The sequence below is a fragment of the Giraffa tippelskirchi genome, chromosome 8, assembly GCF_054371585.1.
Source record: "Giraffa tippelskirchi isolate mGirTip1 chromosome 8, T2T-mGirTip1v1.2.pri, whole genome shotgun sequence".
NCBI classification, from domain to species: domain Eukaryota; kingdom Metazoa; phylum Chordata; class Mammalia; order Artiodactyla; family Giraffidae; genus Giraffa; species Giraffa tippelskirchi.
Genome location: NC_137282.1, coordinates 1,427,493 through 1,443,172, shown reverse-complemented (window position 1 = coordinate 1,443,172; position 15,680 = coordinate 1,427,493). Strand labels below are relative to the sequence as shown.

Here is a 15,680-nt window from a genome sequence, read left to right as displayed (position 1 = left end):
TGCTGTGCTCACTTTCACACCGCAGGTGTTCTGTCCGGTCTCGGAAAGCGTGGTTTATCTCTTGCAATGCGGAAGGCTGTGTGTGCTGTACACTTTACGTTAAAAACCAAAACCCTGAGCCTCCCCTCTGCAGGCACACGACACTGCCGCTCACTGTTGCTTCGTTCCACTTCTCAGATACTGTGGGCGCTTTTGCGTTTGTTCTTTTTACACCTTGGAGGTTTGTGGCAGCCCTGCGCTGAGTGTCTCTCGGCACCATTTTTCCAAAAATATTTGCTCACTTTGTGTCTCCATGTCAGATTTTAGTAATTCTCACCATTTTTCACATCATCCACCAGCGAAAAAGATTATGACTTCACTGAAGACTCAGATGGTAGCTGGCACTTATTTTCTACAATAATGCATTTTTGATTTAAGGCATGTACTTTATGCTTCTGGGTAAAAGACTACTGCACATCTCATAGGCCACAGTCCAGAGCACACGTCCGGTTGAACTTTGTGTCCCTATCTGCTCTAAGTGGGTAGCCAGGACCCATTTGTGACTGCTGAGAATTTGAAATGTGGTTGTATGCAACTGATGGCTTGAACATTTCATTGTATCTAATATTAATTTATTTATACTTCAAGAGCCCCATGTGGCTAATGGCTACTGCATTGGACAGCACCGTTCTAAAACAGGGACTCGGCAGTTTGCTTGGATTCCAGCAATTTCTACACACTGTGAAGGATCTTGAAAATAACTTTGGTCCTTTTCCCATGACACGCTAGATCCGTGGAAGATCTCGCCTCCAAGAAGAGCCCTGAAGGGCCCCGTGCGTTGCATGAGGGTGTCGGTGCCCCCGGCGTGTGTGCGAAGCCTTGCCCGCACGGCGCTCGCTGAGCGCTCTGGCTCTCTGTGAGGCAGGCTCACTCGCTTGTCCCCTTCCACCCCTGTACACGCGGGTTCTGCTCCCGCCCCACAGGAGCACAACGCTCTAGGCTCCCACTGTGTTACTGGCTTTTCCTGGTGTTGGGGTGAGGGGTGAAGCTCGTCTCCTCCTCTCTCCTTTCCCCCAGAAGCCTGTGGTCATCCGGTCACCTTGCCACTCAGCCTGAGCTTTATTATTTACAGACCAATGCTAAGTTTTTGTCTTCTCCTACTCTCTGCCGCCTGCCGCAGCCCAGAGAAGAGTCTTATTTTTTGAAGTGAGAGAAAAGGCTGTTAACTTGAGCACGCGTGTGCCTCCATCTGTCTTTGGACGGCGGCTCCTCTGTACACTGTGGCCTTTAGAGTGTATGCTTTTAAACTCAAGAGCCCAGCTCTTACAATTCAAAAACATTCGCTTTTAAAAAATCAATTGCCTTTTCCTGGCTTAATCTTTTTTTACCTTGTTAAAATATACATAATATAAAACTTACCATGTTAACCGTTCTATTAAGGACATTAAGTACATTCACACTGCAATCCTTATCACCGAACATCTTCCAAATCTGAAACTCCACAAGCCATTCAATAGCAACTCCTCTCTCTCTCTCTCTCTCTCACACACACAGTCCATGGCAACCTGTTTCTATGACTTTAAATACTTGGTACCTCTTGTAAAAGGAATCACACAACGTTTGCCTATTGTATCTGGCTCATTCCACTTCAGATGTCTTCGGGGCTCATCTGTCTCATAAGCATGTGTCAGATTTCCTTCCTTTTAAAGGTGGAATGAAGTCCCATTATACGTAGATACCAACTTTTGTTTGTCCATTCATGGTCGATGGATGTATGTCTTATTTCTGCCTTTGGCTCTTCTAATGGCAAAAAGTGAAGAGGAACTAAAGAGCCTCTTGATGAGCATGAAAGAGGAGAGTGAAAAAGCTGACTTGAAACTCAACATTAAAATATACTAAGATCACGGCCTCCAGTACTGTCACTTCACGGCAAATGGATAAGGAGAAGGTGGAAGCAGTGGCAGACTTTATTTTGGGGGCTCCAAAATCACTGCTGGTGGTGCCTGCAAGCCATGAAGTTAAAAGACGCTTGCTCCTTGGAAGAAAAGCTATTACCAACCTAGACAGAGTATTAAAATGTAGAGACATCACTCTGCGGACAAAGGTCCATCTAGTCAAAGCTATGGTTTTTCCAATAGTCATGTACAGATGTGAGAGTTGGACCATAAAGAAAACTGAGCACCAAAGATTTGATGCTTTCAAACTGCGGTGCTGGAGAAGACTCTTGAGAATCCCTTGGACTGCAAGGAGATCCAACCAGTCCATCGTAAAGGAAATCAGTGCTGAATGTTCATTGGAAGGACTGATGATGAAGCTCCAATACTTTGGCCACCTGATGGGAAGAGCTGACTCATTGGAAAAGACCCCGATGCTGGGAAGGATCAAAGGCACAAAGAGAAGGGGGAGCCAGAGGATAAACTGGTTAGAGAGCGTCACCGACTCGATGGGTATGAGTCCGAGCTAACTCCAGGAGGCGGTGGAGGACGGAGGAGCCTGGCGTGCTGCAGTCCGTGGCGTCACGGAGTTGGACATGACATTGCAGCCGAACAACAACACTGTCAATAATGCTGCTGTGACGATAGGTGTGCAAATATCTGTTCAAGCCCCTGCTTGCAGATCTTTTGCATATATAGAAATTCCTCCTTCTCTTAACTGATGAATGCTGCTGATTAAACTGGGGTTAGAGTAAAAACATCTCAAAGCGTATCTTGACTTATAAGGAGACTTTAAGGAGATCTTGAAAGGGGGATGATTTGTTCTGCATAGTAAAGTGAGGAAAAGTTTACGTTGTCTGATTGTAGAAGGTGGGAGATATGTGGGGGTAGAGAGAAGTGAGATATGTGACGATGGTTTAGAAAGCAAGAGGAGCCCGAGCACATGGCAGGAGGCCTAGCAATAGGGGGACAGGACCCATGCACTTCCCAGTGATAGGGGCTCATATAAATAATAACAATAACAACATCGAATTATGAAAGAAATATATAGTTTATAATGTAAATAGGAAAAGAAAATAATTGTGATTAATAATGATAATGATAGATTGATATTAACATTATAAGTATAATTAATAATGATTATGATTCTTTTTTCTCTTCCTCCTTCTCTTTCTCCCCCTCCTGATTGCCTTATGCTCCAACTTGGCTGGTATTGTGCGCCCTTCCTCATGCTGATCTTTAGGTCTCTCTTAATTGTTCACAACACTCTTGTAAACACTAGTTCAGTTCAGTTCAGTCGCTCAGTCGTGTCCGACTCTTTGTGACCCCATGAATTGCAGCACGCCAGGCCTCTCTGTCCATCATCAACTCCTGGAGTTTACCCAAACCCATATCCATGTCGAGTCGGTGATGCCATCCAACCATCTCATCCTCTGTTGTCCCCTTCTCCTCCTACCCCCAATCCTACCCAGCATTAGGGTCTTTTCCAATGAGTCAACTCTTCGCATGTGGTGGCCAAAGTATTGGAGTTTCAGCTTCAACATCAGACCTTCCAATGAACACCCAGGATTGATCTCTTTTAGGATGGATTGATTGGATCTCCTTGCAGTCCAAGGGACTCTCCAGAGTCTTCTCCAACACCACAGTTCAAAAGCATCAATTCTGTGGTGCTCAGCTTTCTTCACCGTCCAACTCTCACATCCATACATGACCACTGGAAAAACCATAGCCTTGACTAGATGGACTTTTGTTGGCAAAGTAATGTTTCTGCTTTTAAATATGCTATCTAGGTTGGCCATAACCTTCCTTCCAAGGAGTAAGCGTCTTTTAATTTCATGGCTGCAATCACCATCTGCAGTGATTTTGGAGCCCAGAAAAATAAAGTCAGCCACTGTTTCCACTGTTTCCCCATCTATCTGCCATGAAGTGATGGGACCAGATGCCATGATCTTAGTTTTCTGAATGTTGAGCTTTAAGCCAACTTTTTCACTCTCCTCTTTCACTTTCATCAAGAGGCTCTTTAGTTCTTCTTCACTTTCTGCCATAAGGGTGGTGTCATCCGCATATCTGAGGTTACTGATATTTCTCCCGGCAATCTTGATTCCAGCTTGTGTTTCTTCCAGCCCAGCGTTTCTCAAGATGTACTCTGCATATAAGTTAAATAAGCAGGGTGACAATATACAGCCTTGACGTACTCCTTTTCCTATTTGGAACCAGTCTGTTGTTCCATGTCCAGTTCTAACTGTTGCTTCCTGACCTGCATACAGGTTTCTCAAGAGGCAGGTCAGGTGGTCTGGTAATCCCATCTCTTTCAGAACTTGTTAGTGTATAGAAAAAAATGTAATAGGTTTGGAAAATAATAGGCATCTGAGTTTCAAGAGTGGTGAATCTAAGATGGTTCATTATTTGAAGATAGACATTAGGAGGGCCTCCCTAGTGGCTCAGCTGGTAAAAAATCCGCCTGCAATATGGGAGAGCTGGGTACCTTAGGAGCATTTTTTACATGAAGTGGGACCCGCTTTCACATTTTTTTTTTTTTTTGCACATACAATGGCTCAATCTGAAATTGGGAAAAAAAACCAACAGAGAGATGAAACTATGATGATGAATTACTGTGATAATCTCAGTGTATGTGTATTTCACTTGTGAGACCCGCTTTCCACCTTGTAATTGCAACAAACGTATGAATTAGGAACATTGGAAGGACCAGTATAAGATCTTCAATAGTTCCATGGTACAGAGTGGCTTTCAAGCTTATTTTTTTCTCAGGGATTTGGAAAAAAAGAAAATAAGTTAAAACTTTAAGCAAGAACAAAAAGAACTCCAGTTTTAAAATCCAAGATAATTTTGTGTTAACAATTAAATGTTTAATTACTTAAACTGTTGGGAAAGCGACATAATACAGAAAGACCATTTGAAAACCATAAAGTATGGCTTTCATACTTTCAAGAATATTTGGACAGCTAATGGTATACTAAAACTATAAAATGTTTGGTCTCAACTTTTTCCCTAAACTATAATAGTGTGCTGAAAAAAATTCTCTTCAAGAAACTCATATGATGAACATTTTTTAAAAGAAAAATATGTTACTAATACAAATAATTACACTTTATCTTTTTTTTTTTTTAAGTAGAGCAGGTATGTCACAACATGTGCTCTTCATTGTAAAACTGTGTAATCAGGAGTTAACTGACATGATGATATCCTGCCTTGGAAGTGTTATGATAGCCAGAGATTAATAGTCACTAGAATATATGGTAGGATCATCTATAATATCAAACGCTGGGTTAAAAGCCAAGTGTCTACCCTAAGGAAATATTTAAGTTACCACAGATCAGTACAATGGAATTTTATATTGCCATCAAAATAATGGCTTTAAAGAATACTTAGTAACATAAGGAAAGACTAATTTTTTAATTTGTAAAGTGAAAGAAATGAAGTCAATCAGTCATGTCCTTCTCTTTGCGAACCCATGGACTGTAGTCTACCATGCTTCTCTGTCCATGGGATTTTCCAGGCAAGAATACTGGAGTGGGTTGCCATTTCCTTCTCCAGGAGATCTTCCTGACCCAGGGATTGAACCTGGGTCTCCTGCATTGTAGACAGACGCTTTACCATCTGAACCATAAAATTGCTTTTTTTCAGTATTTCCCTAATTTTGTGGAAAAATCAATTAGTACATCTATTTATTTATTTAAAATATTTATTGATTCATTCATCACTGATTGGGTACCTACTATGTATCATATTTTGTTATTGGTCTGGAGGTCATACTACTTGCAGTTTAGTGGAGAGAGAGAAATAATAAGTAAACAAGTAATATACAAAGTATGGAAGAAGGTGCTAAGTGATCTGGAAAAAAATAAAGCAGAGATGTAGAGACTCCAGGAGTGGTGGGTTCTGTGTTGTCGAAGGACTTAGCTATGAAAATGACATATATGATGATTATATGAATTACTCTTGAATAATTAGAAAAGTTGTGATTGATTCTATCTAAGTTTTGAAATTTTAATAAATCACAGAGTGGTGGTAGTCAAACTAAGTGGAAATATGAGGTCTCCTCTTTCTGAGGTTGGGATTTGCGTATATCTGTGTGGGGGGGAGTGTGTCTTTATTTATTAAATTTAAGAACCTATGTCTTGTGATGTCTGTCAGAACTGTCATTTCCTTGTCGTTTCATACCACTAATACAGGCGGGTGCTTCACCTGTTGAGGGCATTTCTCTAGGTTAAAGTTTGTCCTGTGATCGCCACTGGGTCATTTCTTGTCACGTTCAAGTATAAGCTTCTGTTTCACTATGCATTCTTCCAGAAAGCTGAGGGTTATGAGAAGTAGATAAAGATTTCAATGCAGGATAATTAAAGTATCTTTCTAGACACAAAGTACCTCTTACTGAATTGGACTGTGTTAGGAACAGGTCAGGATCTGAGACTTTACGTTCCTTGCAAGGTAAGAAGCCCACCACAGTTTTACAGATGCTGAGGGGAGACCCCTAGGCCAGAGACACATGACTCATTCCTGACAGGTCATCATGCACCAGGCGCCCCACATTCCCTTTGGTTCCCTCTGCCCGCCGAGGCCCCTGGTGAGGGCAGGGAGGTTCAGGTTGATGCCACATGCGGTGGCTTTGTGTCACAGCTGAGGAACCCCGAGCTTAGCAAAATCACAGTCTTCTAAAGGAGACTCCTAGCAAACCTCCCTAATGTTTGCCCCGGAGACAGGCACCATATTTGTTGTAGTGTCAGGAACAACATATCCTCTGCCCAGCAGAAGACACTAGTTTCCCAGGCTGCTTGCGTTATAGACATGCATGAAAAGAGAGTCCAGAAAACTGTCAAACCCCTTTGCTCAGAAGTGCAGAAACACAAAGACCTCATGGAGAATTTTCTCCTAAACGAAATTTGCATGTTGAGTTTTTGTGAGTTCTTTGTATTTGCTTAAAATTATGTCTGCTTGCTCAAGCTCGTTCATATTAGTATGCTTAAGAAAAATGCAGATGAAAGTTTCTCTGTTAATGTGTATACAGAAGAAACTAATATTAGTTTGTTTTTACCGCTATGTTTAATTTCTTCTGATGATTAGTATGGACTTTTGTGAATGCTGTGTTTAATAACAGATAAGGATAGGAAAGTACAGAACAAAGGCATTAGGACTAAATATCAGTTTCCATTTAGATCCAGAGTCAGTAGTAGAGATTTTGGATGTGTGGAAATAATCAGGAGGTCCTAAAAAGTTTATTTCCTCTTTTAACAAAGAAACTATTTCCTCTGAGCCTCACTGCTGAAATCATCCAAAGTCTCGAATCGAGGTGTTGTGGGGAGAGGTACTGGGAAGATCAAGCAGGAGAATGGGGAGGGAAAACTGGCCTCTTACAGACAGTGCATTGTCTAAACTCCACACTGCAAGTTCTTTGGCAAATATGGACTGTGGGGGTGCACTCAGCCTTGGGTACGAAAGGTCCACGTTTGAAGACTGTGGACTCCGGAGCAGGACGGCCTGAGCTAGAATCCCATTCCAGCTGTGCTGGGTTTGGGACAAGTCACTTCAACCTACTGGGCCTCAACTTCCCCATTTATTAATACAAAAAAGGCATATGAATATGCCTTGTAGGATTATTGGATGATTAAAATAGTTAATATATATCAGTCACTTTCACCATAGTCAGGCACGTGGTGGGCACTTGATATATTTGAACTATTTTGGTATCATGTAATTGGTTTATTTTTTTTTTCTTAGATAACAATGACTGAATCCACTTAGCCTAGCTCTCTCATCATTTTATTTGTAGGCAACCATAATGCCTCATAAAAAGTAGGTGCTTGATCATATATTTATTGAAGAGATGAATAAGAGAAATTTCCAAGTTAAAGTCCGGAAACAATCTATAGGGCCACACCGACAGGCTGTGCCATTGTTCTACACGCACGTGTGTGTCCACGAGTCTCTACTGAAATAAGGGTCTGCTTTGACTTTTAGGGAAGCGCCTTCTGATAGGACTGTTAGACCTGAACAACAAAACCATGGCTTACTCCCACTGAAATCCTAAGCTAAATAACACCAGTTACCTTGATATGTATGGCTAAATTCATTTTCTTGACTCTCATTTTCAATTGCATGTCTTCTAAGTGACAGTTCTCTTCTCTCTGTAAAGTAAAATCTAAAAGAAAAAATTTGAAATCCCCCAAAAAAAGAGTGAGCCTGAAATCATACTGAAGGAGAATCAGGTTCAAGAACATTGGTTAATTTACATATAATTTGATTAGGTGGATACTTGTGTACTTTTAAGAAACCATCACAACCACATAATATACATGCAATTTACTGAAATATTATGTACTTTGAAAAACTAGACGGATGTTACTTAGCCTTTATGTCCTTATAGACTAAGTATATCTCTTATTCACCTATTTATTGACTGGCAAATGATAATTAAATTTTGATAAGTACCTCTCAAGTTTAATACTAAAAATATATTACATGTTTTAAAATATAACAGAGATGTGAAGTATACAATGCTATTTAGAGCTTGAAGATCAGGAATTTCCTTTAGGGCTAATTTTATGGTTTATTTTTGCTATGAATAAAGAAAATCCATCTTTTCCTTTTATTTGCTTTATTTAGCCACCAGTACCCCTGGTTTAAAGCATTAACAAAGATCATAGATTCATTAGGTCATTCAATGTTATGAATAATGCAGTGTAGACATTAATGAGAAGTTAGAGATGGAAGAAATGTACAGTTTTATGAAATGTTAATACTTCATAGTAAATTTTCTACTTACTAGAATCATTATAAGAACACAATTTTACTTCCAGCTTTTTACAATTTTACTTCCAGCTTTTTACAATTTTAACTTCCAGCTTTCAGAATCTTAATGAATTTATTAATTATATAAATAACTTAAGAAGTATTGTAGGTTTCTTAGTGAAGTCATGGCATCCAGAACTAATAATCAGTACAACTTGAATGTAGTACTTTGGCTCAGTAACTGAAAGCAAGTAAATATATTAAAGGTTTTTATTCTGCCCCACCTCTTCACTTTTTGTTTTGTTTTTCTCCATTTGCACATCTACTCCAGTTTAAAGATTAGTCATTCTGACACCCACATTCATGCCACTTTATGTAATTCAAGTGCTATATATAGCCAGCTCTTATTCAAAGTAACTGAATAATCGTGAAATAGAACAAAATAAAGATAAAATAACAGAATAAAATAAAAACTGCTACAATTCTAATGATTTCACTTTAATTTCACTCCCATATGATATGGGGCCAAATGAATGAATTTCTTTTTTTCCCTCTGCCTTTAAAATCCAGCTTGTGACAGCTAGATAACTGATAATTTTCTGTTAAGTCTTACAAATACACTGAATTTTAGATTTCTTTCTTCAGTGTGTTTCAATTCAACTAATGGTTAAAAATCCATTTTAATAACATCATAGGTTTATTCAAAATAAATATCCAGTCCATGGAATTCTCCAGGCCAGAGTACTGGAGTGAGCAGCTGTTCCCTTCTCTAGGGGATCTTCCCAACCCAGGGATCCAACCCAGGTCTCCCACATTGCAGGCGGATTCCTTACCAGCTGAGGTAACTGCCAGGAAACTCTAATAATATCATAGATTAATTCAAAATAAATATACTGGAGAAAACATAGAAGAATAACTCTCCCATAAATTAATTCATCAAATAAGTAAGTAAAGGAGGTATAATGCAAATATCCCCGTTATTCAGATTATGATATGTGACTAAGATACATAAAAAGACAGTTTCTTAGGACTTCAAATTGCTTGATGACTACGTAACTTGATTCCAATTTTCACACCAAATGATGGTTTCTATTTTGTTTCCCCTCAATTTTGTCACATCCAGTCCAACAGAGGGTGATGTATGCTCCACTACAAATTAGGGGGAGGCGGCAGTCCCTGTGACTGCATCTGAAAATAAATGTGTTGTCTCCTTTATCTGGTTTCCTTCATTAAAGAGAACACTCTGTGGTCCAATTCATATCGTGCATTATTGTTCAATCTCCCAGAGCAAAACGCTATTACATTGCTTTTTTTCCCCCCTTCACTACATTCTTTTGGAAATTAACTTACTGCATTTCATGCAGAATTGTTTTGAATTGACAAAAATCAGCATGAGAAGTAAGTAAAATTTTCATATATTTCCCAAGGGTTTAAACTAATAGTATCAACTCAGTAAATGAACACATTAAGAAAGCCAGTCTCAAATTGGTTCCTTTTAATTAAAGTTTACCAGCTTCCATTACCTCACCAGTGTGCCCTACCTGCTTTCCAGGACTGGTTTTCTGCACGATACTTACCAAACTCTGATATGATAGTACATGTTTGTTTTATTAATTAGATTTTAATCTGTTAATAGGTACTCAATAGATTTTAGTGATGAAGGTTATAATGATGATGAAGAGGAAAGAATTCCACTTCTCTGATGAGAGCAGTGATGAAAAAATCATCATATATCCAACCTCAAATGTAGTTTTGAGTTCAGCTGTGTCTCCCTATTTAGTAGATGAGCAAAGTGAAACCAAAGCAATGAAATCACTTGCCTCAGTGTACATACTGTGTTAGTGACACTGAGATATGGCTGGTGTTTCAGAAATGCAATTCAGCTTTTGAAAATGAAGGTTGTGGATTTGGAAAAAATCTTGATTTTGAATGCTTGTTGTACCATTTACTAACTCATAATTATAGGAAATTTTCTTAAATCTTATAATATTCACTTTCCTCAACTGTCGAATGGTCATGATGATGATAATAAGCCCTACTTTATGGAATACTTAGGAGGGTTCATTGAAGAAAAATATACCTGGGCCACTTTCTCCAAGGGTCCTCCCAGAGAAAGCACCATAAATATGATGAATATCTGATCACATCCTGGCAGCAAATATCGGGATGGGTTTCCTCACCCTTCTTTGTCAGAGACCGGCGAAATATCAAAACACAAGGCCATCAAAGCAATTCTAGAGTGAGTCAAGACAGTGTGTTCCAGTTTTGCGGCTTTCTATTTGACCCATGAACAGACGTTCAAAAGCTAAATGAGTTTATGTTATGTATTGCATTGTTGATTCTGGAAACGAATTGCCGTAGAGCTTAAAATAGTCACCAACCTGGGAATCTAGTACAGGTATATCTTCTTATAGTTTTTCTTCTGTTTAAGAAAAGACCTTTCTTACCTGGTAAGAGCAAAAGAGGTCTGGAGAAAAACAAATGGAAATCAGAAGTCGATTTTCACAGGGTGCTGTGTGGCGAGGGATCGCCAGCTGAACACCATCTTGGTAAGACCCTCAACCCCCGCCCTGACTCACAGCAGCTGGTATCTATAAATACAGTGTTCACGGGGGGGGGGCGGGGGGGTGTTTCTTTAAAAAAGAATTAGTGTCCTGCTCTTAATAAATATAATAACTATTTCCCAGGCAAAATATGAATGGGCAGCCACACGCAGTCATAAAACCATGGAGCTAGGAGGTCATGGGGAGTGGGCTGTGCTTCTGTCGAGTCTCTGGCACGCGCCGAGGGTTGGGGAAGTGAGCTGCTGTTGCTTACCGGTATCTCGTAATAATGCCCCTCTCATGGTCGCGGGTTCAGACTCCGCGGCGCCGGCTCGTGCTGACTCAGCGAGGGCGCTCTCACTGCGTGCGGGAGACCTCGGTCGTGAGGAGCCCACGGGATCCCACCCCGGCAGCCCGTCCCCGGGCTCGGGATGGAACTTGACTAGCTGCTGGCAAACTCTGCTGCCCTTCCCAAAAGACAGAGGCTTGGAGAAGCTAAGCAACTCCCTTTTCTCATCTTGTTGCACCAACTTTCTTATTTGACCTAGAAGCCATGCCAAGCCCTGTCTGTCCAAGAGAACCCAGACTTTAGGAAATGCAGAGAAACGCCTTGACCACGGTGACCAGCCCCTGGTGGCAGGTCTGGGAACCCAGCCTCCTTTTTTTCTCGCTGCCAGTCCACGCGCGCCCCCTCCGTGAACTCCACAGCCGACCTTAGCTAATGTCTCTGCTCAGCAGCAGAGCTGTGGCGGCGAGCAATTAAACTGGGTCCATCTGCCGAGGAAATGCCGCTTGACGCCCTGGCATCGGAGCGAGGGGCGTGGGTGAGAGCCTCCGCTCAGCTCCAGGTCCTCCGAGGCACCATTTCCCCGCATGCCATCCAGCCGTCAAGCAGGAGCAACCTGTCCTCCTGCCCAGGGCTCATCCACAGCCTCAGGCTGAACCAGGAGAGGCTCCGAGTTGGCGCGGGAGCAGAGTGCTCTTAAAGGGCATGGCTGAATTTTGTCTTGCAAATTACAGAGAAAAGGATTATTCATAGCCCCCCCCCCCCCCGTTGCAGAATAGATTTGCAGAGAAAACCCTTGGCGTGTTCCCTCCCCTCTGCTTGTCGTCTGCACAACAACACGTCAAGTAAGCTCTTTAAAGCAGATGATGTTTGTGGTGTAAGTCAGAATCTCCCAGCACAGTGGCTTGATTCAAAAGCAGTTAGATGGCTAGCAGACCTCTCTTTGCATAGCTGGCTGGAACAGGGTTGCATTAATAGATCTTTCCTCTCAGCTTCAAAGCTGTAGACACTTCAGGGGCGATGCTTGCTCCAGAGACACGCGTTTTGATGTGTTGTTTCTGCCTCGGACTGCTGTGCATTGCCTGAGGGCAGCTGTTTTTAACCTTTTTTTTTTTTTTAAGTTTTTACTTCCTCTATATCTACTCCATTGTTTGTGATTTGCAGAGCTAAGAAACCCTGATGAACAAAGAAGGTGTGGGGAATTTCGGTAATTGGGTGGGATAGTGAAAAAAAAAAAATTGATCTATCACCTGATTCTCACAGTATTTCTTTGTCTTGTAAACCCTCAGCTTCCCTCATAAAATATGACATGCTGATTGAAAGTCATTTTTCAAAAGGTTCAGGACCCAGAGTAAATGGAAGTTTGGGGAACTTTGGGGTACAGAGGTGGGCTTAGCTTCCTCACTAGCTGGCCCATAGCACAGGGGTTCCTAGACTTGACCTTCACAAGCCGGTAATAAATCACACACACGCCTGCATCTTTTTGAGCTAACCTAGGTGGCCAGAATTTAATGTCACTAAGTAAGTAAGGACATGAAAATGAACAAACCAGCAATACTATCAGTTCAGTCAATTCAGCTGCTCAGTCGTGTCTGACTCTTTGCAACCCCATGGACTGCAGCACGCCAGGCCTCCCTGTCGTTCACCACCTCCCGGAGTTCACTCAAACTCAGGTCCATTGAGTCGGTGATGCCATCAGCCATCTCATCCTGTCTGCCTTCAATCTTTCCCCAGCATCAGAGCCTTTTCCAATGAGTCAGCTCTTCACATCAAGTGGCCCAAGTATGGAGTTTCAGCTTCAGCATCAGTCCTTCCAATGAATATTCAGGACTGATTTCCTTTAGGGTGGACTGGCTGGATCTCCTTGCAGTCCAAGGGACTCTCAAGAGTCTTCTCCAGAACCACAGTTGAAAAGCATCAATTCTTCGGCGCTCAGCTTTCTTTATAGTTCAGCTCTCATATCCATACATGACCACTGGAAAAACCATAGCTTTGACTAGGCAGACCTTTGTTGGAATATGCTGTCTAGGTTGGTCATAACTTTTCTTGCAAGGAGCAAGCAATACTATCAATGTCATTTAATTTTAAAACATATATTTCAAAGCCCAAAGACATAACCACAGAGGAAAAAACTAATCCTGTAATTGTAGTTATTTAGTTTTATGGGGGAAAAAAAAGACTTCCCTAATATTTTATTTTATTGCAAAGCACTGAAAAACTCATCCTTGATTGGTGCTAAATCCCTAGTGACATTTACTTTCTTCCCCCAACCCCCTCAATATCCTAATCTTTTAAACGAGCCTGTCAGGACCACAGCTGTGTGCACTGAGGCCCCAGCCGTGACCCCTGGCTCTGAGATCCATTTGGATCAATGCCGGCTGACGTTCTAAAGCACTTGTTTGCCTCTCTTTCTCCCTAGCTCTTTCTCCCCATTCTGCCTCTGAGTATGTCCTCTGGGTTTCTGGTGTTGGCATCCAGCCTGGACTCACTTCTCAGGCTCCACTTGATACTTCCCATCAGGTTCAAGCCCCGGTACCCAAGGTGAGGAGTGCTTCCTACCTGCCCAGCCTTCCCCGCAGCGGAGGGGGTCCTGCAGTAACCAAGGTCACCACAAGGTGGGGGTATCGATGCAGCTCCTCAGGCTTTCTCTCTCCTGATCCCCTGGGGACTCACCCATCCAACAAGGGCGAGAGGGAAAGGCACAGATCAGAACCAGCATGGCCTCAGGAGATGGTATTTCATCCACTTAATTACTGAAGGCACTTAATTACTTAAGCAGACCTACACGCCTTGTCTGGGTTAAGTGTGTACATCATTTGGGGTTTTTTTTATGCTTAGTCGCTCAGTCATATCTGACTCTGCAACCCCATGGACTGGTGCCCACCAGGCTCCTCTGTCCCTGGGATTCTCCAGGCAAGAACACTGGAGTGGGTTGCCATGCCCTCCTCCAGGGGATCTTCCCAACCCAGGGATCGTCTCCCGCATTGCAGGTGGATTCTTTACCAGCTGAGCCACCCGGGAAGCCCAAGAATACTGGAATGGGTAGCCTTTCCCTTCTCCAGGGGATCTTCCCAACCCAGGGATCGTCTCCTGCATTGCAGGTGGATTCTACCAGCTGAGCCACCAGGGAAGCCCCTGGGCTCACAGGGCAGCTCTGAAAATTAAACGGAGATGACACGTGGAGAGTGCCTGCCCAGAGTGTGATTTCAGTAAAATGGAAGCTTGAGGAGATCTGCAAGGAGAGAGGGCTTGGTGACCTCAGAGTGCTTCAACTACCCTGGCAACACCGCGCATTAGAACTGGAGGTAACGATCAAAGCGTCTTATTTTTACCCAGTGTGGTAGCCACTCACCACCACCCGTGACCGCTGACCAAAGGAGATGTGACTAGTGAGGTCGAGGAGCTGGATCTGGGGTTTGCATAAATTTAACTTTAAGCAGGCCCATGTAGCCGGTCTCTGCGGTATTGGCAGCAGAAGAATAGAAGTCGCATGACACTTCTTCTACGCCTCAGTCACTCAATCATCAAAATGGACAAAAGTAAGGTCTTCCCACCGTGCTCTTCACCAGGGGCTGAATCTGGGGTCAGGTCAAGACTCTCTCTCCTGATGTTGTCAGTAGCATTGTTCCCTTGCATGGCTCAGACGGAATGAATACATATGTGTTTCTGCAGCCATCAGTGGTGGAAGAGAACGTGTTGCTAAGAATTTCTGTTTAAGAGGACTAGCTGCAGGAATGGATGCAGCGGCTGACCTTGTCCCTGAGGCCCTGAAAGCTCTGCCACAGCTGCTTTAGAAACTCGGTCTGAACGTGCCCCGCAGAACTCTCTCTCATGAAGTCCTTCCTGCTATTCCTTTCCTCTTCTGACTGTCAAGAGAAAGGGCAAAAACATGTGGTATGCCTGCATCTGTAAGAATCTGAACTTTGGGAAGATCGAGAAAATCTTTTATCCTGGATTTGGAATCATTAGGAAATGTTTTCTTTACTTCTTATTTAATAAAGTTAACTAGATTACAGCTGTATAACTAACTTTATTTGACTGTTGGGGTCTACCATCAAAATATTTTAGATCAACTTTTCTGTATAACTTTGACTATTGGGATCTACCATCACATTATCTTTTAAATCAGTTTTGTTCTGTCTTGTCACATTATAATCTTACTTTATTCATCCTTATACTTGGATCAAAGAA

General features: G+C 42.2%; 1 protein-coding gene and 1 long non-coding RNA gene across 5 annotated transcripts in view; one reads left to right on the top strand and one right to left on the bottom strand.

Moving 5' to 3' along the window:
• The window catches only part of ZNF385D (zinc finger protein 385D), a 938,617-nt gene that overhangs the window by 715,930 nt on the left and 207,007 nt on the right, over positions 1 to 15,680 (top strand). The gene's annotated exons all lie outside the window — the stretch shown is intronic.
• Positions 5,599 to 11,435, bottom strand: LOC145517807 (uncharacterized). The gene is made up of 3 exons (XR_014062348.1): positions 11,108 to 11,435; positions 7,979 to 8,070; positions 5,599 to 6,228 (listed from the first exon to the last, which is right to left on the bottom strand). It is a non-coding gene; the product is annotated as an uncharacterized LOC145517807 (long non-coding RNA).